Below are 25,961 nucleotides of genomic sequence, written 5' to 3'. Positions count from 1 at the left end.
CATATTTGGTTTCAAGTTTAAGTAATATCCTTTTCAATTTTATCTGACCCCTATTTATTTTTGCAGTATTTATTTACTTATTTTGGACTGAACTCTGGGAGGGGCACTTTGTCACTGAGTTACATCTCCAGCACACCTCCTACCCCCGCTTTTTTTTTTTTTTTTTTCTTAATTGGGAGACAGGGTCTCAGGAAGTTGCATAAAGCCTCGCTAAGTTGTTGAGGCTGGTCTCAGACTTGCAATCTTCCTGCCTTAGCTTCCTGAGTTGCTGGGATTACAGGCATGAGCTGCTACATCTGGCCATTTGCAATCTTATTTGTAATCAAACTTGAATTTCGGAGCCAGGAATTTTGAAACAATAGCAATAGTATCTGGAGGAGTCAGGAAATGAAATTTCTCAGCTCATACTCAGGTTTCTTTAATGCAGAGCACACTCAACATTCTCAACACACATATACTGAGGCCTTTCTTAAGATTCCACCACTCCTTTGGGTAAGATAGTTACTCTAAGACGTGTGTGTGTGTGTGTGTGTGTGTGTGTGTGTGTGTGTGTGTGTCTGTCTGTCTGTCTGTCTGTCCGACTGTCTAGAAATCTAAATTTTAATAAACATAAAAGATGTTTCCAGAGCAGGTAGTAACTGAGAATTACTGACATCTGAAGAAAAAGCTATCTTGCATTTGTCTATTTTATCAAGTTTCAGTTACTACAGCTGTACAGTAAACCATTTTAGTGTGTCATGGCATAAAACAGCCATCTTATTATGCTCACGGATTATGTAGTTCATGAATTCGAACAGGGAACAACAGGGGATTTTTTTTTTCTCTGTTCCATGATGTATAGGGCCTTGAAGACTGAAGGTGACTCTATTGCTTTGGGATGGATTCACTTAGAAGTTTCTTCATTCACATGCCTGGTAGTTGGTGAAGGCGGTTGGCTATGACAACTACACATTATGGCCTCTCCATGTGTCTTTTCTCGTGAAATAGTTTGGATTTCTTTACAGCATTGGCAGCTGGATTCCAAGAGCAAGTATCTCAAGTGAAAAAATGTGTACTATTTTCTGTAACCTACCTCAGAAGTTTCATAATGTCACCTCTGTCATGGGCAGAATCAATCGAGGGTTTTACAAAGATCTGTCCAGGTTTGTGGACTATCAAGATCATACAAGAAAACCTCATGGAATGAGAGGATTGTGATTTTATTTGGAAAATGGAATCTTCAACAGAGACCAATAATTTAATTGAAAACTATCAAAAATCAGTAAGGACAACTAGGAGCCCAATATGGTTGACAACATTATAACTAAATGCTTTTCTTGTTGTAAATGAAAATGATTAAAATATCCTCAGTCAGACGAATTAAATTACATGGAACTAAGAAAACTCACAAACAATTTCACTGAGATGCTTCACCAATCTTAAAGAAATATGACTCTAGGAGACAGGGATACTGGGAAATTGGTATATGTTATTGTCAGTCTAAAAACAGGGAAATGATGGTCTTTATGAATGGAAGGCCAAATAAAATCATAGTTTAATAAATTAAAACCAGATTTTCAAAATCCAAGTCAGGGATAATATATAAATGTTACAAATGTGATACAAAGTAATCATATCAGAGCATTTTTGATGGCTATGTCTAGTCAATACCTAGAGTCACTGTTAAAACTACATTAGGCAGCCACTACTATTTTTTCTTTTGGGCACATGAGCTAAAATCTATTTCTTATTTACAAGTAAAAAGTGGAGTTTTTAGGTGCCAATATAACATCAATAAAAATGAATGATGCCATACTAACTTTATTATTATTATTATTATAATTTTAAAAGATGAACAAAGCAAGGTTCAGCAATATTTGTGGTATAATTTGGTGTATATCAAGAAATTTTACACGTGCTTGCTCATGATATATTTGGAGAAAACATGGAAACCATTAGTTGAACACAAAAACAATGGAAGATACTAGTTACTGGTAATGACAACACCTCAAAAAGAGTGATGACTTCAACTCAGTTGAAATATTCTGTGTTCAACATTTTGTGAAAGATTGGAAACATTAATGGTACACTAATCACATTTGTAGATGACATAAAGTTAGAGGAGAACAGATAAGTTGTATGACAATAAGAGTCCAAAAATATCTTGTTATGTTTTATCTAACAAGATGAAATTCAACAGGACATATAGCTTTCTGATTTTTTAAAAATACAAAAGATATAAACTTGACTTTACAATAGTATGTGTTAAGAATACTTCTGTATTTTGATTCAGAGTTAGAAAAAAATCAACCACTTGATCTTATTCTCAAAAGAAAACAAATGCCCCACAAATCCTGCTGATAATTCTCTTACTCTTCCTTGCTCTGAATATAACTGAAATATTTCATTAAGTGGAGAGCCCTATAACTTCAAGAAATAAAGAAAAAGCAGAGCATTATCCGTGACTTGTGCTCCATAGAGAAAAGAAAACAAGAATATTTCATAAAAATTTAAGTCATAATATGTGCAAAGCTTTGTGCTAAGAACTTTTCTCATATAATCTAAATTTCACCAAGGCTATTAAGGTAGGTATTATTATGACCACTTTGTATGTCAGGACATTGAATCATGGTGCTTTAAATAAAGGGTATATAGCTGTAGAGTGGAAGAACCTGAATTCTAACACAAGCATTTTGCCCAAAGCCCCTAATCTTAATAGCTATGACAATGGTTTGCAGAATTTTAGTTTATATGGGCATTGTTGTGAGGAACTTGTCGGTCCAGATTTTCAGATCCCAATGTTCTGAGACAGTGGGACTTGTTACTTTAAAATACTACACAGAGACTCTGATAGGATCATGGGCATATAGGTTGGTTTTATTCTATATCCTTGCTGTCATAGTTGCTTTAATCAGAAGAATACATTTAGAGTAGTTAGCCAGTATTTGATCAACCTAGAGAAATCCAATTATCTTTATCTTCAATAACACCAAAAGTTTTAAAATTTGACTAATAAATATTAGAACTGGGTGTTTCTTCCTAAAATTAGCAGTTTTCATTATATGTGGATTTCTTGGAAATACCAGAGGGACACTAGCTGCTCCTGCTAGCTAGCTCAGTAGTTCTGTGTCCTCAGGAGTGACTCCCAGAGCTTGATTCCTCAATGGCCAACCTGGAGACTTCGTTGTCTCCTGGCTCTGAGCAGAAGGCTGAATCCTGCTGCTAGAATTGCCTCCAGTAAACTGTCCAATGGTAAGTTCTGTCAGAGAACCTGGAGCAACAGAGAGCTATAGCTCCACTGGCTTTTGCCACACCAGCGGTATGATTGTTGAATGCTTGCTAAGAAATTGGGATACACCAAGATTCAGCCTGAGATTTGCTTTTAGAAGGATCTTGAAAAGCAAACCCAAAACTTTCACCTACAACTAACTGTGGAAGGGAACTGATATTTGCTATAAACCCTGAAAATTGTGTATAACCTAGTTGAATTAGGTTAAGACTCTGAATAAATGGAAAGTATTTTAGGTGATTCTGGTTTGAGACATACTGCATAAATTTACATCTCCTTGATCATTCAAATGGAGAACTAAGGAACACCTGGCAGTGGATTATGGGAGGGTTTCCAGCATGGGACATGCAGCCAGGTCTCCATTAAAAAAAATAAATTAAGTCTTCTATACAGTTGACATTCAAGAAATTAAAAATATACATATATCCATACAGATATCTCCAAATATTTGTACATATCATAACATAATCTGTTTCCATGTCATTAAAAACACTGTAAAACTTAAAAAAATATTTTGTAAGAATCATTTGTTCTAGTTAGAAAAAAGAAAATTTTGTGATTCTCATCATACGCTTAAAGGCCCACAGCAAGACATAAATTTTTCTTCTAGTGTCTCTCACTGAACCACTGGAAAGAGCCCTCACCTGTGATCTACCATATTTCACTGCATTCACAAAATTGGTTTGTAACCTTTCATTGCATAATCATTGCATGATATAGTTCTATTCCTCACAGTGCTAACAGATTAAAAAAAGCAGCAATGTATTCTCCTGTGACATATGGATATGCATTTGTCTTCTCATGCACTGGGAGCCACAGGTCTACAAATCTTAGGGTGCATGTGCTGTCACCATATTTCCAGTAAACACACATAAGTGGTGCTGAAGATGGTGTGTCAAATAATGAAATCAATGATAGCACAGAATCTTTGGTTTGTCATGATGAAAAAGTGTTGGAATGTTTTGTAGGACATTTTATAGTAATAGGTAAACATCATTTCTTGAAATGTTTAAATCTGTTGCTTCATACTTAGACAATAAATGCAGTGAAAATAATGGGCCTTGTGCACAGCAGCAACACTATATTTTGTTGACAAACATTTCATTGACATCGAAGATCGAAGGAAGTATTGAATATGACAAAAAGTCAAATAGACACATAGAAATGAGCTATAAAACTAGTGTGTGAAGCACCTGAATACAAAATAATATAGAAGATTATGAATCTTGAGGAATTCATAAAGCATAGTTAGTGAAGAAGAGATGTGGCATATATATCCAAATCATTAAGGAAACATCTATTTAAACCTAGATGGAAAAATAACCAAGTACATAATTTTTTGGGGGGAGGGCTAGAAATTTATATTGAAAAAATAAATAGAACTCATAAGTTGATAGTATGGATTTTAAAAAAGTTTAAACTGGCACCTTGTTTTTCATAAGACTAGGAATTTCCACTGGATTTACTGAGACCATTTGTATGTCAGTGCTGTGCAGCACCAAATGAGGTCATGTCTATTGTTCTCTGAGACATTGCAAAATGTTATGATGGCTAAAAAGTCATCAGAGGAGGATAAGTTATATTATGTATAGTTTTAGTAGATGTAATGATAACATACTTGAGTTATTCAGCTATGGTAATCCATACATAGAATCTTGTTGTGTCATGATTGACAGACACTCCCTACATTCTTAAAGAACTGCAGATGACAGTGACTACATACTGTTTTGTTACTGTTTGTACTATGTGGCTTTCTTTGATAATATTTACTGCTTTTAAAACAAATGCACATTGATTAGTAACTCCTTTATTCACAAGATAATAAAGGTTGCTGGTTTGATATAATATATCACTTGGTTTGTTGCTATTTTAATGTAGATTTGACATCTGATATTAAATATTCAATTCAGTTGGTTATTTGGTAACATAAAGATCAAACAACAATTTGACTGAAAGTTTAGTTTCTCAATCAGTTGCTTGGGTTTTCCCCTCTAAAATTATCAATTTTATTAAAGGACTTCCTGTTTTGTGTATTGTAGGTCCCCAGTGGGTAGAACATAACGAACAAGAAGGCTTTAACAGTGAAAAGGACTAGGGAACTGGGGAGTGGTTCTTTGGATGTACTATGTCAAGAAAATGGCAGAAATGCTGGTTTGCTTTCCTGGTTTATAGTTAAGAAAATATATACTGTTTAATCATACCATTCAATGGAAAATTTCTTTCTTTCTGTTTACTAGTAATAACTTTAATGATGAGATAGTGTTTATTTTGAGTTTTTTCCTTTTGATTTTTTTTTTGCTATTGCATGTTATATTTAGTAGAAACTAAGTTTAAAATGGTATTTATAGAGATTATGTAAAGTACCCATTCTGCTGTGGTAGCCTGATTCTTCAAATTTACATGCTCTGTGGACCAAGAGCAGCTCTAAAATTGCTCAGCTGTAGAACTTGTCAGAACTTTGGAGATGATCTTATCCAACTCCATTTCACAGATGATGAAATCAAGGAGGAAAAACATTAAGTGACTTGGCTTGTGCTTGCTGTTGGCAGAGCCTGAACCAGACCCCAGTCTTGCCAGTTGCCAGCCAATGCCTTCTTGTTTTGTTTTGAATTAAAGTTTTTGAGATCATTTTACAAACAGTTATAAGAAATAATACAGAGATCCCCTGTAGCCTTTTCCCAGCTTCCTTGAGTGATAACATCTTACCAAACTATAGTATAATATCACAATCAAGATATTGACTTTGATATCATCAACATATAGAACATTCTCATCACCATGAAGATGCCTCGTGCTACTCCTTTACAGTGATAAACACAGTGTAGTCATCTAGTGCACTAACCATTGACTATATTACCAATTTCTTCTCCATTTCTGTGGTTTTAATTTTATCTTATAGAAATGGAATCACACAGCACATTTGGATTTTATAAAACTCAGTGTAATGCTCTAAAGATTTATCTAGATTCACCTAGATTTTTGTGTGTACCAAAAGCCTGTTCCTTTTTATTGCTGAATAGTATGGGTGTATCACACCAAGGCTGTTTTCATAGAATATTTTTGTTCTGATCTTTGGAGATCTGGCTAGCTGTATTTTCAGAGTTAGAGAAGAAACAGTTTGATCTCAACATCCTCACTGTATGTTTGGAGAGACTTGGGAAAGGTAATTATAAAGGCCATAGAGACCCATGCAGTATAGAGGGTCTTGGTGATTCAGCATCTTTGTTTTGTGATAAGAGTGACATGGACATGTGGAAGGGTCTCCATTCTTCAGAAAACGTTTCCTGAGGTGTGTGATTAGAAAGGGCTTCTGCTACATACAGATGGTCTCTGGCTTACCATCTTTCCAATTATGAGATTTTTTTTGGTCTCTATCTGGTGCAAAAGTGATACACATTCAATATAAATCATACTTTGAATTGTGAATTTTGATCTTCTCCTGGGCTGGTGATAAGTGGCATCATATTCTCTCACACTGGGCAGCATCAGTGTTGTTACACTGTCTTGCTAAGCTGTGATGTTTGGTAGGCTAAATGTGTTAAATGCATTTTTGCCTTAATGTTATTTTTAACTTGAAATTGGTTTACCAGGACAATAATCCCCTCCTAAGCTGAGGAGGAGCATCTGTGCTGTGTCCACGGGAAGCAGCCTCCCCAGGGAGCTAATATCTCAGCCATTAAACAGGACAAAACAATTGCAGACCTCATCTATGTGTCACAAAGGGAATTTGCTGGTGCCAGTTGTCATTAATGAAAGTGGAGTGTGGCCAGAAGACACAAATTAGCACCTGTCCATTCTAAATGTGCTTCAGGTTTTTAATGACCTGAAATAGCTGAGATTTGGCTCCTGCATTAAACCCTGAAGTTGGATTCATTATAAAGGCAAACTGCTCCTAGGTGAAGAATTCTTGAATCAAATTTTAGTCTATATCACAGTGGGCTGTATGGCACTTGCCCTACGGCCATTTGTAGGCCTACTTAGTGGTAAGAAAATCTCCATATTTTCAGACCTGTCACTGAGGAGATGGGACGGTCACCAAGCCATGGCCCATCCATGAGTTCTAACCATTTAAAGATGACTTGAAGAGACTGTAGGGGAGAAAGGAAGAAATAACTAGAGAATCATGGAATTGAAAATATCGGAATAGAGGAGAGCACAGCTATTTGAAAATTTTTATATAAAAAGATAGACTTTGCAAACATAAACCAAGTAGAGAGGGAGACATAATATAGTATACAAAGTCTGATAGACAATCATCAAGAAATGTTCCTTAATGTAAAGCAAGGCACATATGTCAGATAAATACCAGAAGTCTAGAGAGCCAGAGGATAGAGATTTGAGTTTGAGTTTGGGTGAGGGGCTTGTGTGGGACTCTTGTGTCTGACTCTGAAGGCTCAGTCAGAAAAAATCTCAGGCATTCATAAGGACCAGAAAGAAGGTAGTGATTCATCTGGATTTTTATTTTCATGCCAGCCATTTTAATTTGAGTTTGCCTGTCTGAGATTCAGGTAATTTAGTGTTCTTTTTTTTTAAACTGATAGATTTTCCTGCTTGTATTGTGAAATCCATTGTGAAGTTGAGGGTTAATCACACTGGTATTAAAAAATGAATAGATTGTAAAGTCATTTCTATAACTCCTGAGGTCAGAAATAATTTACTGTTCTTTTGGAAGTCTGGCTGCTTGTGTCTCTTCAGCTCTGATTTCAGCTCGCTGTCCCTGTGGTGCAAACTGACTTTGGAGTTGTCTCACAAGCACTTAGTATGGTATTTATGTAACTTGTCTCCATCTCTGGCAACCTCAGGAGATCTGTTGTCACAAAGATAAGTCAAGACCTAAGAAGGATCGAAACATGCTGGGCTTCTGGAATGGGCAGATGTGATATTTGGGGTTGGATTATTACACATTCCCTGGAACTTCCCACTTTGCTGGGTCACAATTTGATTTTATTCTGTTCTAGGCGTTGAACCCAAATCACTCTATCCTTCCCTACCTGAAGTCCAGAGGGCCACTTCAGGGTGCCCTCAGGCTCCTGTGGCATTATTGTAGGTAGAGTGGTCACACAATTCCTGTCTTTTGGCTTCAGATTGTACAATAAAATTTATCAATTTGTTAAAGCACCCTAGAGAAACCAGTGTTCTCTGGAGGTGTACCACACTGTCAGTTGGGGTAGGTGATATACCAGGTAAAGGAGGTGACACAGATGAATGGCTTTTCCAAGGCTGCCTCCAGCACCAGTTCTTGGCAGTGTATCAGTGCAGAATCAGTCCCAGTCTCCTAGAGAACAGTGGATCTCATAGAACAGAATAGAATGGTGGTTACAAAGGGCTAGGTGATTGCGTGGAGAGGAAAATGAGGAGAAGTTGGTCAAAGGATATATAATTACAGTTACATAGGAAGAAAAAAATCCTGAATGACAAATATAGACAGACAGCAAGGAGATAAATGATTTTCTGGACTCAGGATGGAAGGAGGAAGAGAAAAGTGGAGAATGACTGCTACAGGTAATGCAATTTCTTTCTTCAGTGACGGGAATATTCTAAAATTGTTGTGGCAGTGTTTGCATATCTTCATGAACATTCTAGCATTGGATTAGGTATTGTAAGTGCTTTTTCCTTGTCCCATCTCCCATGTAGGAATGGGAGCCAATGACTGAAAATTGATTTTGAATTGATGGGTGCTATATGCTTGAAAGAATGGTATTTTCCCATCCTCCCTCAGAAAAAAAATTCACTTTTTTTCTTGTTTTCAGCATCTTTTTGTAGAGAAAAAAGACATAAGATGCATATACTATCAGACCCATAAACTCTCACAAATAAGTTATTTTTTCTTGGATTTGAAACCAAGCTTTGCCACTAACCTTAGGCAAACTACTTAGCCACTGAATGTCCTAGTTTTTTCTCATCTGTAGAGGTAATAACACTTATTTCACTGAGTTTTCATAAAGACTAAATAATTTATAAATGTATTCTAATTATCTTACTGCATAATAACTCCAAAGACAGTGACGTAAAACAGTCACATCATTTTATAATTATTGCTTACGGTTCTACCAGTTGATTGGACTCAGCAGGGTAGTTCCTACTCAGAGTCTGCTATGCAATTGCAGTCAGATGGAGGCTGGGGCTGGGATCTTCTTTACCTTGATTGGTCTATCGGTTGGTTTCAAAACTTCCATTTGACCTCTCCATGTAGTGAGGACTTCATCACAGCATGGAGGTTGGTTTTTCAGAGCTATGTTCCAATAGAATGATGGTGAAAAATGAATCACTTCATGAAGTTGTCTCAGATGTCTCATGGCATCACTTCTGCCATATGCTATAGGTTAAAACAGTCATCAAGATCCATTCTCGCTCAAGGATAAGGATCATAGATCCTATCACTCAATAAGAGGTGTGCCAACATCACCCTCTAAGAAGGGCATACGGGAGGAGGTAACTTGTGAAAGCTGATGTGCCACTGAAGGAAGAACATCCAGACCAGTATCTGGAACATACTGAATCCTCACATGTTGGCTAGCATCAGTTACTAGATTACAAACATGCTGACCCCCAATGGTACCCTAAGCACTTCTTATATCAGTTTCATTTCTGAGGGAAATTGGAGAAAGCTCCTGTGTAATCCTGTCATTTTAATACCGCCACTATATACCCGTATCCAAGGCTCTGTGAGAGGAAACCCCCAAGTCCAAGGCTACTGCATCCTCTGGAAGTAAATCTTGAGATAAAGGACAAGAAAGAAATGTAGGCCAACCTGGGAAATGTACCTAGTCATTTGGTCATATCAAGGTGACAGCGATGTTAGAAACCAAGTATGTTTCACTCCAGCAGAGTTTATCATAATCTTGCCTAGCCAACCCTGCATAATTAATCTCTAGAAAGAGCTAACCAAATTCCCATCCTCATGTTCATTGAGACTTGTAAGCTCTGGATAAAACTAAGTAAAAATTTCCTTGGCAGTGGGCAGAGTCCCTCTGAGTTCTGTTAAATACCCTTGAGGCTAGTCACCTTGTGGATGTCCTAGGAAACCTTTGTTTGACTTTGAGGTGACCCTCATTTGAACCTGAATCTCAAAGGCAAATGGATTATGTAGCTTAGTCATGGGAACACCAGTCCAAAGCCAGAGCTTTAGGGCTTTTGTCTCAGGCAAATGAAACATAGGAAGAGGCTTCTTGTATGCCATCTGCTTCTTTCTAGACCAATAGCAGCAGCAGCTGCAGCAAGACTTGGGCCCTGGGCAGTATTGGCAGACAGTAGCAGCTTTCCCAGATGTATCTGGATCCTGAATATTCCCCTTCACCTTTTCCTGATATACTGTCTCCCACCTTAAAACAACAACAGCAAAAACCAACCAACCAACCAACCAACCAAACAAACAGTAAACTCATTTCAGTTCTTAGAAAAGGAATCTATACAACTCTGAAACTTTTAAACATAAACCCAATGAAAACATTAGAGTATCCCTAAAAATATTGAAATGTGAAATCACTTGGGAGGTTTCTACTGCCTCTGTGGACCTCATTCAGCAACATGTGACTTTGCCGTGGGTTTTCCTGGCTGACATACAACTCTTCTAAAGTTTCTAATGGAGTTTTGGGGGTTAGAGTAACCAGATAAATTTTATGGTGAATCAGTTGTTCATGGTGGTTAAGTCCTTGAGGTTAGGGTATATGGATTTGATATTGATATGGAGAGAGAAAAAGGGGGGAGAGGGGAAGGAAAAGTCAGAGCGAGAGAGAGAAAGCAAATAGACCATACCTGTGACCTACAGATGAGTCAGACTCTCACTGGCTGGTTCCATGGGCTGGTAGCATCAACAGACATTCTGGGAAGAATTGCCTTTTTACAGGTTGGCCGAGGGAGAAATTAGAGAATAAGAGAAGGTCTTGGGCAAGGGAATGATTTTAATTAACTCATGCTCATAGTGCAGAGATCAACAAAGGATGAGGAGGAAAAAAAGAAGACTTTTAAAAAAATGGGAAAATTTATTGTATGCGTTATCCTTGCCATTTAAGTCTAATACTATGCTATTATTGCCCTAGGCTGAAATTTTAAAAAATCCTAAACCACAATAAAGATTAATTATGTGATTATTTTATAACATATGAATCATGATTTGGATTTAGCTAAAGGCAACACGAAGGTAAGAATTATTTGAGAAGCAGTAAGTACAAGTGAAGTAGCAGGGGAAAGTCAATACAAGTGTGTCACATGTGCATTGTGATTATCTAGATCTCATCAACCCTGCTGGGGACCATTGAGGAACCATTTCTAGAACACCTCGGAATTGTCTCACATAAGGCTAGGGAAGCTGGAGCATTTAGTCTTTGACTCCCGTTTATTTATCTTATCCATTCATCCCTCCACTCTGGGTTGAGAGAAAGAGAGATAAGAAACTATTCAGAAAAACATAGATGGCCTGCTCATGCTTGATCTTATGAGAGTATTATTTCACCTATCTGAAAGGAGATATTTTATCTCTCTCCAATTATCCCTAGACAAAAAACCCCCAGAGTTTGTTCAGAATGATAACTGGCTGTTCATTCTTCCCAAATGTGGACTTTGCTTTTGAAAGAGACAGTGTACTATGCCTCTACAAATGTACCTTGCTCTCTTTGGATCCATCCAGTACCTGAAACTCCTGCAGAAGAACAAAGTAGGATGTCCTACGGCACTGAGACATGAACGGAGTCTTTAGAGCTGTGGTCCCTTTGAATAAGACTAGGAACAAGGAGAAGGACTGGGTGGCATTTTATCCTGGCTGTCATCCTTTTCAACATGCTCCACTAATTCAGAGTATCAAAGTATATAAGTGCCTCATTCTCTGAATTTTCAGGTATTACAAGGACAGTGGGAAAATCCTTAAGCAATAAGAGAGGCAAAATATTATATTGTAAAATTGAGCAGTAATCTTTCTTAGATTATTTTCCTTTGGAGACAGTAAAAACTCAGACAATGAAGACAACCGCACAGCTTTGCGAGAAAATATTGTGATCCAAGAGTCAACATTTAGTTAGAGTGCCTTTTGTATTTGAGGACCACAGAATGATGCTCTATAATATTTATTGACTCCAAAATTGTTTCACCAACATATATCTTTTTCAAAAAACTTTCTGGACTATGTCTTCCATCAGGACATGAAATAAATACATGTATGTGTGTATACACACATGTATTCCTCCCTCTTTGTTATATCTGTAAATTCTAAGACATATCATTTCCTGAACTTCATTCTTCTTCAATGCCTAAAACTGAGGCAACACAGATGGCAAATAAACTGAATAGGTGTACCACCCCCAGGAATCGTTTTAAAGTCTCTTTTCTGTTAAGCATCAGGTAACATGTCATGCAGGTAAGGAATCAAAGGCAGAGAACTAAATATCACAAATAACTTTCCTCATATCCTTAATCTCTATAATCAGCAACTATTGATACAGGAAGAAATCTTAGATATCAGGATATCCAGCTCTTACTTTAGTGATTTGTTCAAAGGCTAGAACCCAAGTCTCCTGAGTCTCAGTTTGCTGGTTAAAAATTGTGCCTTTGCTGGGTGTCATGGTGCATGCCTATAATCCCAATGACTTGGGAGCCTGTGGCAGGAGGATTGCAAGTTCAAGGTAGGCCTCAGCAATTTAGTGAGGCCCTAAGTAACTTAGTGAGACCCTGTCCCAAAATAAAACATAAAAAGGACTGGGGATGTGGCTCAGTGGTAGAGCGCCCCTGGGTTTAATCCCCATTTAAAAAAAAATGGTACCTTGTTTCTTTTTTTTTTCCTTCTTAGAAATGAGAACTACAAATAATGAAGCATGGTGGAGAAGAGAAAAGAGATAATGAAGTCCCAGAGGGGCCTCCTGATGAGGCCTCTGTATTCTGTGGTTTAACTAGTGGTCAGATCAGCCCATGTGCACCTCTTGGCCTTGTTCATGAGTCCTCCGTTAAACCTACTGTGCTCTGGTCCAGATTTTGTTTCACTGTCATCTTCTGCAATAACTTTCTTTCTCTATGATGTTTTGACATCTCTTGGAAGGGGTTCTTTCCTTTCTCCTGACAATTTCTATCACTCACTGCTCAGTCTGAGTTGCCTTATGCTCCTCCTAATGGGTTTATCTCCAGAGGGTATTAGATGCAACTTTGAATGTGTGCCATATGCTCTATTTCCCTTCTTCTTTTGTTTTTTTTAGGGCTTACTTCAATTCAGGATTATTAAATGATCTTCATATTGAACATCTTGTGCTTCAGTTTGGGTCTGATTTTTTTTTTAAAAACCATCTTAACTATTTTTAAGTGTATAATATACTGGTGTTAAGTGTATTTACCCTGTTGTTCAACAGATTTCCAGAACTTCATCAACTTGCGAAGCTGAGATTCTATACCCATTAAGCAACTCCCTCTTTCCTCCCTAGACTTGATTTTATATTAGGGGTTAACAACATGTACTGATAATTCTCTAGATTGCAATCAGGGAAGGAAACTGCTCCCAAGACCAAGTTTTATATGAAAATGAGGATATTAGAATGTTTATCTTAAAATTTAGAGGGGAAAAAAAAACCCCACATCCAGAATAAACTATCATCTCTTTGGATGAGTCTACCTACCTACCTACCTACCTACCTACCTACTGGTTGAATGATGCTTAGCCACTGAATCTTCAATATTTTAAATTAAAAACCATGATGGCCATGAGTGATGTGAAGCATACGGCACCCAGATTTTTTTTATAGCAACTTTAAACAAAATTATAGTCACAACACCCACTACTCTTGGTGTTCTAACTATATGCACTTTCTATCTGTGAGGCAGCCCTAAATCTTTCCATTCCCAGAGGAAGCCTGCCATCTGTTCATCAAACTTGGAGTAGTTGGAGGGAGCAGCTGCAGTTTCTATCTGAAGCTGAATGTGTATGTGTTAGTCATTAAGAAAAAAATTTGTGCTCCTTTATGTTTTGAGTCATAACTATGCCATCAGTTGGTCCCAACAAAACTGTCAATGCCAGTCCCACGGGAGCAAGTCTGGGTTCTGTTTTCAGCAACTTTCCTGCTGGATCTTGAGCATTTCATATAAAATTTCTTCTCTTCATCTCCATCTAAAAATGCTAAATGCTTTTTAAAAACTCACCTTTTTCTCCTTGTTGAGAATGAAGAAGCAGCTCTTTGGTCTCCTTGCTTATTGTCTCTGGGTCAGAAGGTTATTTTCAACTCTGGAATCAAAGTTCTTGAAGCAAGTCACTGAGTTAAGGACTTATGGGGTCAGGGTTGGGACAGGCTTTGGAGATCAGTTGGTCTTGTGTTCCTTAGATTTCAGATTTGCTAACTTTGCTGTGTTTTTATATCATCTGTTACTTACTTAATGTATACTTAAGTAGATTTTTAGATTAATTAACTTTTGTTGGGGGGGGTGCGGATACTAAGGATTGAACTCAGAAGCACTCCCACCCACTGAGTCACATCCGCAACTCTATTTTGTACTTTTATTTAGAGACTGGGTCTCACTGAGTAGCTTAGTGCTTCACTTTTGCTGAGGCTGGATTTGAACTTGCTATCCTCATGCCTCAGCTTCCTGAGCTACTGGTAATATAGGTATATTCCACCATGCCTGGCAGGTGAATCCACTTTTAGCACTTATCTTTGTTCTACATAAAAATTTCTGCAAAGTACAATTTAGATATGCCACAAATATTTAATTTTATACTTAAGTTTTAAAATATGAAATTTATAAGTATTTATTCCCCATAAATATCATTAAAAAACATACAATCCACAAAATAATGGAATAGACTGTGTGCTACCTAAATTCAATGATTCACAGTTAATAATTCTGAAATAATGATCTAAACCAGCTCCATCAATTTGTGCATGTGGAAACTGAGCTTTGGAAAGTCTAAATGACTTTATAAAGTCTCTTAGATATTGGAATCCAGAGCTTCTGACTTCTAGTGCATGGAAACACAGATGAGAAAAGCATTCTGGGTGACTACATTTATTTGGAATTTAGTTTGGAGAATTTCAGGGAGATGAGATAGTTTGGAAATACAGTTTGGGAAGATTGTGGAAGTCTGCGGATGTTAGGTATAGGAGTAAAAACTTTTCCCTGAACTACAAAGTCAACCTGAGATTCCAAGGAACATCTGGAAGTGTAGGTAATGTATGTGGAAACATGTGGATATTTGGAATGAGGGGTAGGGAGAGTCCTCCATAAAAAGTTAACAATGTTGTTGGTATCAGGAACTATTTTGTTTCTCAAATAGGAGAACCAAACCATTTTATAAAGATCACTTTTGTACAATATGAAAAGTGGAATGGGATGAAGATAGCATATAGAGGGAGAGACCAGAAGGTGACTGAAGTAGTCCCAACAATGGGATTTTAGAGAGTCACTCTTTCAGGGTGGACTTAGGAAGGAGGACTTAGGATAAGAAGGACTTAAGTAACAATAAACCGGACAAACTGATATTCATTTTCATTTTTTTTCCAGAGGATCAGTCATGTTGAGTGAGAGTATATAATGCAAATATTATCAAAATGACTCAAGGGATGATATAGACTTTTCTGTGTAGTTGTGTGTTTGGAGACAAGGTTGTTGGGGGGGCAAAGAAGGGAGAGGAAAAGTTAGTAAAAGGAGGGGCTTCTGCACCATTGGGGTGCAGTTGATTTTGTAATTATTAGAATACGTGGTAAGGGCTATTTTCTAAATTACTTTTCTTTGAGGATTAATACTTTTAAAGTAACTCTTGGCAATTACCCCTGTAGGAGTGCTTCAGTGCCCTAAGAGTGAGAAGCATATTTAACAAACAAAGCAGGCCCTATGAATCGGGAACTGTGCTGGGTGCTTTTGAAGGTTATTTTCCATGCTAATTATAACTGAAAAAGAATAAAATGACAGACACCAACCCAGAAAATTGCTCCTACTGAATAGTGATCAATGCAGAATAAGGATTTATTAATTCATTTATCAAATGTTTATTGAGCATTTGTTGTGATCATGGCTGGTGGGCACTAAAACCACAGAGAAGTTCTTATCATTAAGGAGGTTACAATCAGTTAAGAGTAGTAAAACAAATACATGAAGTATTTACATACACATGTGCAAAGTATTTATATACACATGTGCAAAACATGTTCAATTAAGTAATAAAAATAATCATACATGATGATTAATTATATATTATGTGATGGCTTTTATAAAGAAAATCCAGTGCTTTCCCTGCCCCTGAAATCATTATCCTAGTTTTTTATCACAATTTTATTGAATACTTGAAAAATGTACCACTCAAGGGATGATACAGAAGAGTGAACATAGAAAGAGTTATCCATTTGAGGACATATTGACTGATGTAGGCTTCACTTTGAATGAATCGCTTTGCATCTAGCTCAGATTGCTTCTGATGGAAAGCCATCACAATTATTATTTAATATTTTGAAGGTGACACTTATATTCAAGAAAATGCTTCATAAATAACAAGCTCCTATAAATAATGAAGACCAGTCTGCCTTAGGAAATTGCAATTTGACTATAAGTAGATAAGAATAAAGGAAAATAAAAGGAGAAAGATTCAGGAAAGCCAGTGTGAGTGGGCTGGCTGGAGGAGAGAGACACTAATGCAACGTGACAGCAGGCTAAACAGAAAGCCAAGATTATGTTTGGGTAAACTAAGGCCAAAGCTCAGGCTTAGAAAACCAGGAAGAGATGAGAACCTTGTGTCTTTTGACTTCATACTTAAAACATGAGAGCTGCTTTCTGAAAAATGAAACAAAATCGTCCTCTAATTTATTAAAACTGATAACGTATTTGCATGCAATTAAGGCAGGAATTTAAAAAATCACAGTGGAATCTATTCCCTTAGATGCTATTGACCTGACATAGGAAAAAAAATCATTATTTTGAATACATCTCTTCCTGTATTGTTTAGTTGTACCCATGGCAATAGAAAAAAAATTAAATAAGTAGATTAAATGGTGCTGCTCCTTCTCAGATATAAGACAATGAATACCCCAATGAGTCTTTTTAACTGCTCAGTAGTAGTTTTAATAACTCTCTCAAAGATGGCATTTGCAGCTAATCTTCTGGGTTACTGTTCTCATTACTGCAGAAATAAGACTTTAATGAGAGTTACATAAATAACATCAAGTTCAATCTGTTGATAACATGTACATTTGTTTAGCTACTTCTGCAAAAACAAAAAGCAACAACAAAACAAACAAAAACCACCCCAAACTCAGCAGCTAACAGCAGTAGTTATTTGATATTATCATTCTATGGCTACAGATAAAGTTCAAGTTGAGTGGTCTAGGTGAGCTTGGATGGGAGTGTCTGTTTCACATGCATCTCATCCTGTGAACCAGCCTTGGCATGTCCTTCTTGTGATGATGGCAGAAGTCCATCATCACAAGAAGTGAAAACACATCATTACTTCCCTCTTATTCTACTGGCCATGTCATATGGCTGAATCCAAAGTAAAAGTGTGCAGGTCAGCTTTCTGTCACTGTGATAAAATACCTAAGAAAATCAATTGTAAAGGAGAAAAGTTTGGGTTTTTTTTCATTGATTTTTAGACCATGGTTAGTTGGTTCCATTGCTTTTGGACCTGTAGTGAGGAACTACATTAAGACAGGAGCACCTGGTGAAGAAAGCCACTCATTTCATGGTAGCCAGGAAGCAAAAGAGAGGAAGGAGCTGAAATCTCCATATCCCTTTCAAGGTAAAACCCCCAGTGACCTAACTTCCTTCCACTAGGCCACGCCTCTTAAAGGTTCCACCACCTCTCAACAGAACCACAGGCTAGGGACCAACCCTTCAACACATGGGCCTTTGGGGGAACATTCAAGATCCGAACTACAGCAGAAGGGATGAGAAGATGTGACTACATACATAGTGGGAAGACCTGTAGTTATATGCAGGGGATATGGATGCAAGGAACTGCAAACTGGGGAATTTTAATGTAATTTCATTGTATAGTTTGGGTAGGATGTTTTCCCCAAAAGCTCATGTGTAAGACAATACAGGAAAGTTCATAAATGAAATGATTGGGTTATGAGGGTCTTAACCTAATTGATGTATTACTCCACTAGTAGGGAGTCACTGAGTGGTGACTATAGGCAGGTGGGGTATGGTTAGAGGAGATGGGTCTTTGGGCCATGCCTTTAGGGTCTATATTCTGTTCCCTTGTGAGTAGAGCTCTCCCTCTCTGCTTCCTGGTGCCATATTCCCAACTGCTTTCCTCTGCTACACTCTTCTGCCATGATGTTCTGCCTCATTCCAGGCAAGGAATGGAGTTGGTCATCTATGAATTGAGACCTCTGAAACTGTGAGCCCCCAAATAAATGTTTTCTCCTCTAATTGTTCTCTTCAATTTGATTACAGCAGTGAAAAAGCCGACTAAACAACTCATTGTGCTGAGTTAAGCCGACTAAAAAATTCATTGTGCTGAGTTAATACAGATTTGGGTATAAATTTTAGCTCTATTTTATAATAATTAAATGTCTTAGAGAGGTTACTTAGTGTTTTTGAATCTTTATTTACTCATCTCTGAAACCAGAATAATAAAATATTCAGATTTTGTTTGTAAAGCTTATGGAATTTAAACTAACCTAGCTATATTTGTTCTTTTCTTTATGTGTATACAGCCATATGTCTGCAGTCATCAACATCTTGTGGTTATTCCCATATACTATATATATATATATATATATATATATATCTTGCTCAGGATTGCTTCTATGGCTTTTCAAAGACACATTTTATACACACACACACACACACACCAATGTGGAATTTCTCCCCAGTTATATGTGAAGCCCAACAATGCAAACCTAGATAGGTGGGAACATTTTTCTCTTGGCCTTGGGAATCACGATTACTACTATATTAACATACTTTTTTCTGGCTCATGCTTTTTTATTTAAAATTATTAAGGATTTTTCCGTGAATAATGAGGGCTTTCCAAATGTACCTCCCAATTTTAATATCAGTCTAATCTTTTTTGTTTCTTTTTTAAGAAGGAAAAGCTTATTTTGGTGCTCATAATTTCAGAGGTCTCAGTCCAGAAGTGGCCAGCTCCATTACTCTGGGCCCAAGGTGAGGCAGAACATCATGGCACAAGAGTGTGGGAGAGGAAAGCAGGTCAGGACATGGCCACCAAGAAAGCGGGGGAGAGAGAGAGAGTGTGTGTGTTAATTCACCTTCTGGACAAAATGTAAATCCCAAGGGCACACACTCATCATCTGATGTTGACAGTGACATCTTTGTCTTGTTCATTAGGGAGGGCATCTACAACTTCTTCATGGGGACTGTTTTATGAGGGTATCCTAGAAAGGCAATGACATGAGTTAGGAAGCTAAGTGAGTCATGCCTCTCACCTCTTTTAATCCTCACAATAGCTCTGTGAGGTGTGCACTAATATTTACCCCATTGTACAGACAACTACTTTAAGGCTTTAAACAGTTGGGTATCTTTCTCAAGGTCATGTAAATAATAAGTTGTAGAACCTGGTCTCAAATAAAGATCTAATTCTAAACTTTATATTATTAATCCTTTTTTTTTTCAAGAGCAAGAGTGCCATAATTGGGAGTTGCATTTCTAATTTAAATTTAGAATCAGATCTTAAAATAATGGACTTAATCTTGGCTATCAAAAAATAGAAGCACAACAAAGATATCCAAAATAATTGAAAATATTTTGAGTTTTATGAAATGTATGTATATATTTTACACAGAATTCTCCTACATATTAAAGATATATATATTTCAAATAGTAATTCAGGTCTACAGTATATTTGACTTGTTGCCAACCCACTAGTTATAATGAAATGTCACTTAAACATTAGATTCATAATAATTTTTGTTACTTTTAAAAATATTTAAGCTCCTTTTGTAAATGACTTGAGTGGTCTAGCTTATTTTTTCTAAAGCAAGTTGGAAGATTCTGAATTAACATTTCCCTTTTTACTTCCTATAGAAAGTGAAGGCCCTCTACATTATTTGCTTTATCTGAGATTGTGCTCCAAATTGAGATCATTGTTTTCCAAGATTGTCTTTGAGCATCTTAAGACTTGAGGTCTCCTTAAAGATTTTAATGATGAGAATCTAGTAGAAGAGGCATCCCTCCAAACTTATTCACTTTTTAAAAAATTATTATTACTGGGGATTGAACCTGGGATACCACTGAGCGAGCTACATCTTCAGTCCTTTAATTTTTTTTTGATTTTGAGACCAGGTTTCACAAAATTGATTTGGGCCTCACTAAGTTGCTGAGGCTGGCCTCAACCTTGCCATCTTTCTGCCTGCCTCAGCTTCCCAAGTCTCTGGAATTACAGGTGTGTACCACTACGCCCAGCCAACTTATTTATTCTTTAAATCTTTCATTCTTTGTGACTCCCCATTCAATGAAGTAAAATAAATAAATAAATAAATTTAGGGGTCTAGGTGTGAAGTTATATGAAGGCAGATTTCATGGATATGAACTTTCTCTTAATCCTACTGGAAGTCCCTTGAGTCTTATCTCCCTTTGTTTTCCTGAACAATTTCCCAGCACGACTCATGTTGCTTGCAATACAACCAAGAAATAAGCAGGCAAAATTAGGGAAACATGAAGATTTATAGGACTGCAGAGTTCAGAGTAATATTAATATCCAGAATAAGCCAAATGTGGGGAGAGTTAACTGCCACAATTTAGTACCTAAGTTTCCTCTAATCAAATGGGGGAGCAACTGATGTTCTTCTGGAATCTTGTGATATGACCATCTGGTTTTCATCTATCCCAGACCACTGCCCCTTGATATTGCATACACCTCCTTAACTCTGCTGTCTAAATGAAGATTTTGGGACTCTTTTGTGGGCTTTTTCTTTTTAGTTCACCCTGATTTTGTTAGCCTATGTTATACTCTAACAAGGCTTTGCATATCATTTATATTCCAACGATGTAAGCTTTTTTTTTCCCCCCTATTTCTAGCTTGGGTGTCTCTTTTAAGTTTCAGATCTGTATATACAACTGCTGCCTTGACAGCCCACCTTGATAGCTCTCTGGCATGGACTTGTTTTTCCCCTTTCAACGGCTCCTTTCAGACTGCACTATCTTAATAAATGCTAACTCCATCCACCTGGTTGCTCCTGTCAGAACCTCAGTGTCATTCTTTTTCTTTATTTCCTCTTTTAAACCAATAATTTAAAGTTTATTTCAGCTATAATACAGGTTTCCCTGGCATGCTCCAGAGCCCATAGCCAAGACACTCTGTTGTAGTTGTCTGTCTGATTTATGGTTCTGTGCAATTCCTGGCACTAGGACATGATCTGAGTTTGGGCCATATAGCAGTGATAAAATGAGTAGAATAAGTTTAGAAATAGAACAAGAGAACACTGTGATTCTAAGAAAAATGCTCCCATTATTTTTTAATATTTAGGTGATAAATTAGAATCATTAGAATCATCTCGATATTATTTAAAATTTAATATTATGCTAATATTGGGATGATGAATTGGTGCAGTAAATGCATTATGATGTCAAAAAGAATATACTGCCTTGATAAGAGCTGTCATTAGGGCCTGTAATTGTGATCTGCCAATCTGTTACAGGCCTAATGGTTAAGTTCCTCATTAGTGGTTTTAATACCATTGTTAGTGATTTTTTCCCTTGACTTTTCACTCTCCCAATACAGATGCCTGGCCAGACTCCAGGACCGGCAAAGAGTGTCCTTGTGCCTCACTCCATCTTTGTTGAACCGAGTGCTAAATGGATGGCGGATTGCAGGGGAGGATGGGTAAGAGGTGGGTTAGAGCTGAGGACTGAAAAGGGGAAGAAAAACCTTTGTATTTTAGAAGTGGTTTCCCTAATCTCACCCTCCACATCCCACCCATAACTCAGTCTGGCAAAATAAAACTCAAATCTCTAGTCATCTCCATCCCACCAGCCACCATTTTCTCTTCCTGGACCACTGTAACTGCTTTCTAGAGCACTTTCCCACTTTCATTCTTTCCCACCTTGAACCCATGCTTTACAGAGCAGCCTCGGTGAGCAGGAAGCAACTTGTGTTTTCCTTTCTTGGATCCTTTTGATGGCTTCCCCTTGGACTTATGAAATCCAACATTCTTCAGGTGTCTTGCCAGGCAGGCGTGGGCCCACTTCTCCAGCCTCCTCAGCCATCACTGTCCCTTTTGCTCTTTATCCCTCAGGTATGTTTCTTTTCTTTCTTTCTTTCTTTTTTTTTTTAAAGTACCTATTATGGAGATTTTATTCTCATGGTAGCAAACACAAACAAATAAAATAGATGGAAGAGACTCAAATTTGTGTAGCAGCACTAATTCAATTCTATGCAATACCCATGCTTCACTTTCCTATATGCAAAGCAAATTGTATTAATTTTTTAAATTGATTTCATTATTTTTTTAAATACACAACAACAGTGGAATGCATTACAATTCTTATTACACATATAGAGAACAATTTTTCATATCTCTGTATATAAAGTATGTCAACATCAATTTATGCCATTATACATGTACTTTTTTTGCATTACAATTCTTAATACACATATATACCACAATTTTTCATATCTCTATTTGTATATAAGGTGTGTTGACACTCAATTCAAGTCTTCATATATGTACTTTGTATAATGATGACCATCACATTCCACCGTCCTTGCAGGCTTGTTTCTTGAATACGCAGAGAGCTTTCAACTTCATGGCCCTGGGGCTTTCTGTTCTTTCTGCCCAAAGCCGCCTCCTATGCTCTGATTCTTTCTAGCTAATTAATTTCCACTAATTCTCTAGGTGTAGGCTTCAATGTCACTTTCTCAGAGGAATGGTTTCCAAATTTATTGATCTAAATTATTGTCCTCTTATTAATTGCTTATTAAGATCTGTAACTTTATATTCATTTCCCTAATAGCTGTTTCTTCTACCAGTCAATGAACATTACAGGGCAGGAACAGGATCCACTTTGTTATTATTAGCCCACGTTTAGTATACAGTTTGTTAGCAATAAATATTTTTTGGAATAAAAGTTATATAATTTTTTAAAGAATTTTTTAAGTTGAATATGGACACAATGCAACTTTACTTTTATTTGGTGCTGAGGATCGAACCCAATGCCTCACACAAGCTAGGCAAGTGCTCTACCTCTGAGCTACAACTCCAGCCCCCAAAGTAACATAATTTTTAATGTAAAATTTAAAATGTATGGTTTTTTCCTAGAAAATTGAAATTTTAGGGCTGCTAAATTTATTGAAGAATTGATCACATAAATCCTTGCATAAAAGACATCATTATGTAGTATTACAGATAATTTATTTAAATAATAAATATGAAATATTGATATTAAAATTTAATATTGGCTTAAAATTATAAATATATGGTTAACATATATATATATATATATATATATAACTGGCACCTTGAACAAGTACAGATCTTAGAATATATTTGTATTGATTTTTTTAATCTTCCACTGTTTGTTTAAAATACACTCAGTATAAAAGGTATTTCCCTGTCCCTGTTTACTTCACATTATAATAATAAAAATAATTGTATAGTTATAACTTAAGTTTTGGTTCAGAAATTAAGATAGCCAGTCTCGAGCAATAATCTAAACTCTAAACTTGACTCAAAATGTTGCTGCTCCCCTATTTTGTAGTTTTCTCGAGGCAGGAAGTCAGCTTTTAAATTCTTAAAAATGTTGTCTTTTTTTAAATTGAACTCTTATATGGACAGAACAATCCAGATATCTGCCATTATCATTGCTACATCCTTAGCCATCAACCCTATTTAGCTTCTTATGTTCTATATCATATGGTCCACTTTTCCAATGTGGCCGCTGCTGAATGAGTCAGAAGTAGGCATCTATCTGTCCCAATCTGCATGAAACCCAAACTCTAGACTATCAGCTGATGTGCTATGAGGTGGCTTTCCATTACAGATTTCTCCTAATTGGGAGGATGGGTCAAAGAAATACTTTTTATGATTAGTCTTGGAATTATAAATAAAAATATGATTGGTTAACAGTAAAAGAAGCCAAATGATAAACATTTGAGAAAATGTATATAACATTCCCAGGAGACAGAGAAAGCCATGAGAAAGCAGAGGACATGAATAAACAGAAGCTGTAGTGTTTAACCTACCTTGTCATTCTATAGTAAAATACCCAAGACTGAGTAATTTATAAAGAATAGAAATTTTCCTCCCACAGTTCTGGAGGTTGGGAAGTCCAAGATCAAGTTGCCGGCATTTGGTCTGGTGAAGACCTTCTTGCAGAAGGTAGAAGGACAAGCTAACTGAATGCTGCATGAAGCCTCTTCAAGAGGACCTTAATCCCACTAATGAATGAGGAGCCTTCAGGACTTTAGCACTTCTTAAAATTCCTACCTCTTAATGTTATCAGATTAGCAACACCTAAATTTCCAAACCATAAAGTTGCTAATTGGTTGATACCATCAGGAGCAAAAAACAGAATGGAATGGTGCAAGGTCATTTGCTATGGAGTGTTGACAGTAGAATACACTTAGACACAGAATGACCTTAGTTTCAAATCCAAAGCCACAACAGACAGCAAGAATTCAATCAGATATCACTTTAATAAGTGCGAGAGTTGTTTGGTCCTATTAATAAGGAATTTATCAAGTTTAAAGTCTTTTACAATATATGGGAACACATTTGCATGTTTCAAAATCCAGACATAGATTGAAGCCTACCCCTTGAGGGGAATGGATTCTAAGGTAACATCAATATTAATAATAACATAAGCAAATCCAGGGGATGTAGGCTTCTGCTTTCAATTAAGTAACTATCAATATAGTGACTATAAAAAGAACCCTTCCCATCTCCTAACAGACAAGAATCTGGTCTTATTAGAGACGGATGTCCTCTGGTAAAGAAACTTCAGCAAACTAAGAAGAAAATGCCCTCCCTGTCCCTAATTATTTGAGATGACATATTTACTTTCTCACTGGATGTGGTGGTATTTTCTTTTTCTCTGTTTACTTCGTAAGACTCACTCTACTCCCCTCTCCATCCTCCAGGCTCTTTTCTTCCTGGCTTCTAGAAATTCAAAGGATAAGAGAGTAGACAGAGGTGAGCTATTTATCTTCCCCACCCCCAGGCTTCACTTTGGCAAAGGCTGTACCCACTACCTAAGGCCACAGGTCCTGTTGGGTGACAATCTGATAGCTGCGGGTCTTGCTGCATTCTGATATTTGCTCCACCCCTGCAGACCTATGTAGGGCACCTTACCTACTGTTAAAAAATATATTCGTGCATTTTAGTTGTATATGACACTAAGCTACATTTTGACATAATTATACAAGCATGAAATAGAATTTGCTTTACTTCAGTCCCTAGTCCCTTTCCCTCACTCCTCCCTGTTCCTTTCCCTCTATTCTACCAGTTGTTCTTCTATTTCTAATTTTTTAAATTAATTTTTAAATTTATATATAACAGTAGAATGCATTACAATTCTTATTACACATATAGAGCACAATTTTTCATATCTCTGATTGTATACAAAGCATATTCACACCAATTCGTGTTTGGACAATAATGATCATCACATTCCAGCATCATTTCTTTTTTATTTTATTTTATTTTTTTTATTGGTTTTTCAAAACATTACAAAGCTCTTGACATATCATATTTCATACATTAGAATCAAGTTGGTTATGAACTCCCAATTTTACCCCAAATATAGATTGCAGAATCACATCGGTTACACATCC

At 36.8% G+C, this 25,961-nt stretch overlaps 1 long non-coding RNA gene across 1 annotated transcript in view; it reads left to right on the top strand.

Moving 5' to 3' along the window:
- LOC144366721 (uncharacterized) overlaps positions 1 to 22,535 on the top strand; it is a 154,558-nt gene extending 132,023 nt beyond the window's left edge. Inside the window, exon 3 of the long non-coding RNA XR_013425829.1 lies at positions 21,912 to 22,535. This is a non-coding gene — a long non-coding RNA (uncharacterized LOC144366721). The remainder of the gene's footprint in view (positions 1 to 21,911) is intronic.
- The last annotated feature ends 3,426 nt before the right edge of the window (positions 22,536 to 25,961 follow it).

Source organism: Ictidomys tridecemlineatus, chromosome 9 (assembly GCF_052094955.1).
Source record: "Ictidomys tridecemlineatus isolate mIctTri1 chromosome 9, mIctTri1.hap1, whole genome shotgun sequence".
Lineage (NCBI taxonomy): Eukaryota > Metazoa > Chordata > Mammalia > Rodentia > Sciuridae > Ictidomys > Ictidomys tridecemlineatus.
This window is presented reverse-complemented; position numbering and strand designations above follow the sequence as displayed.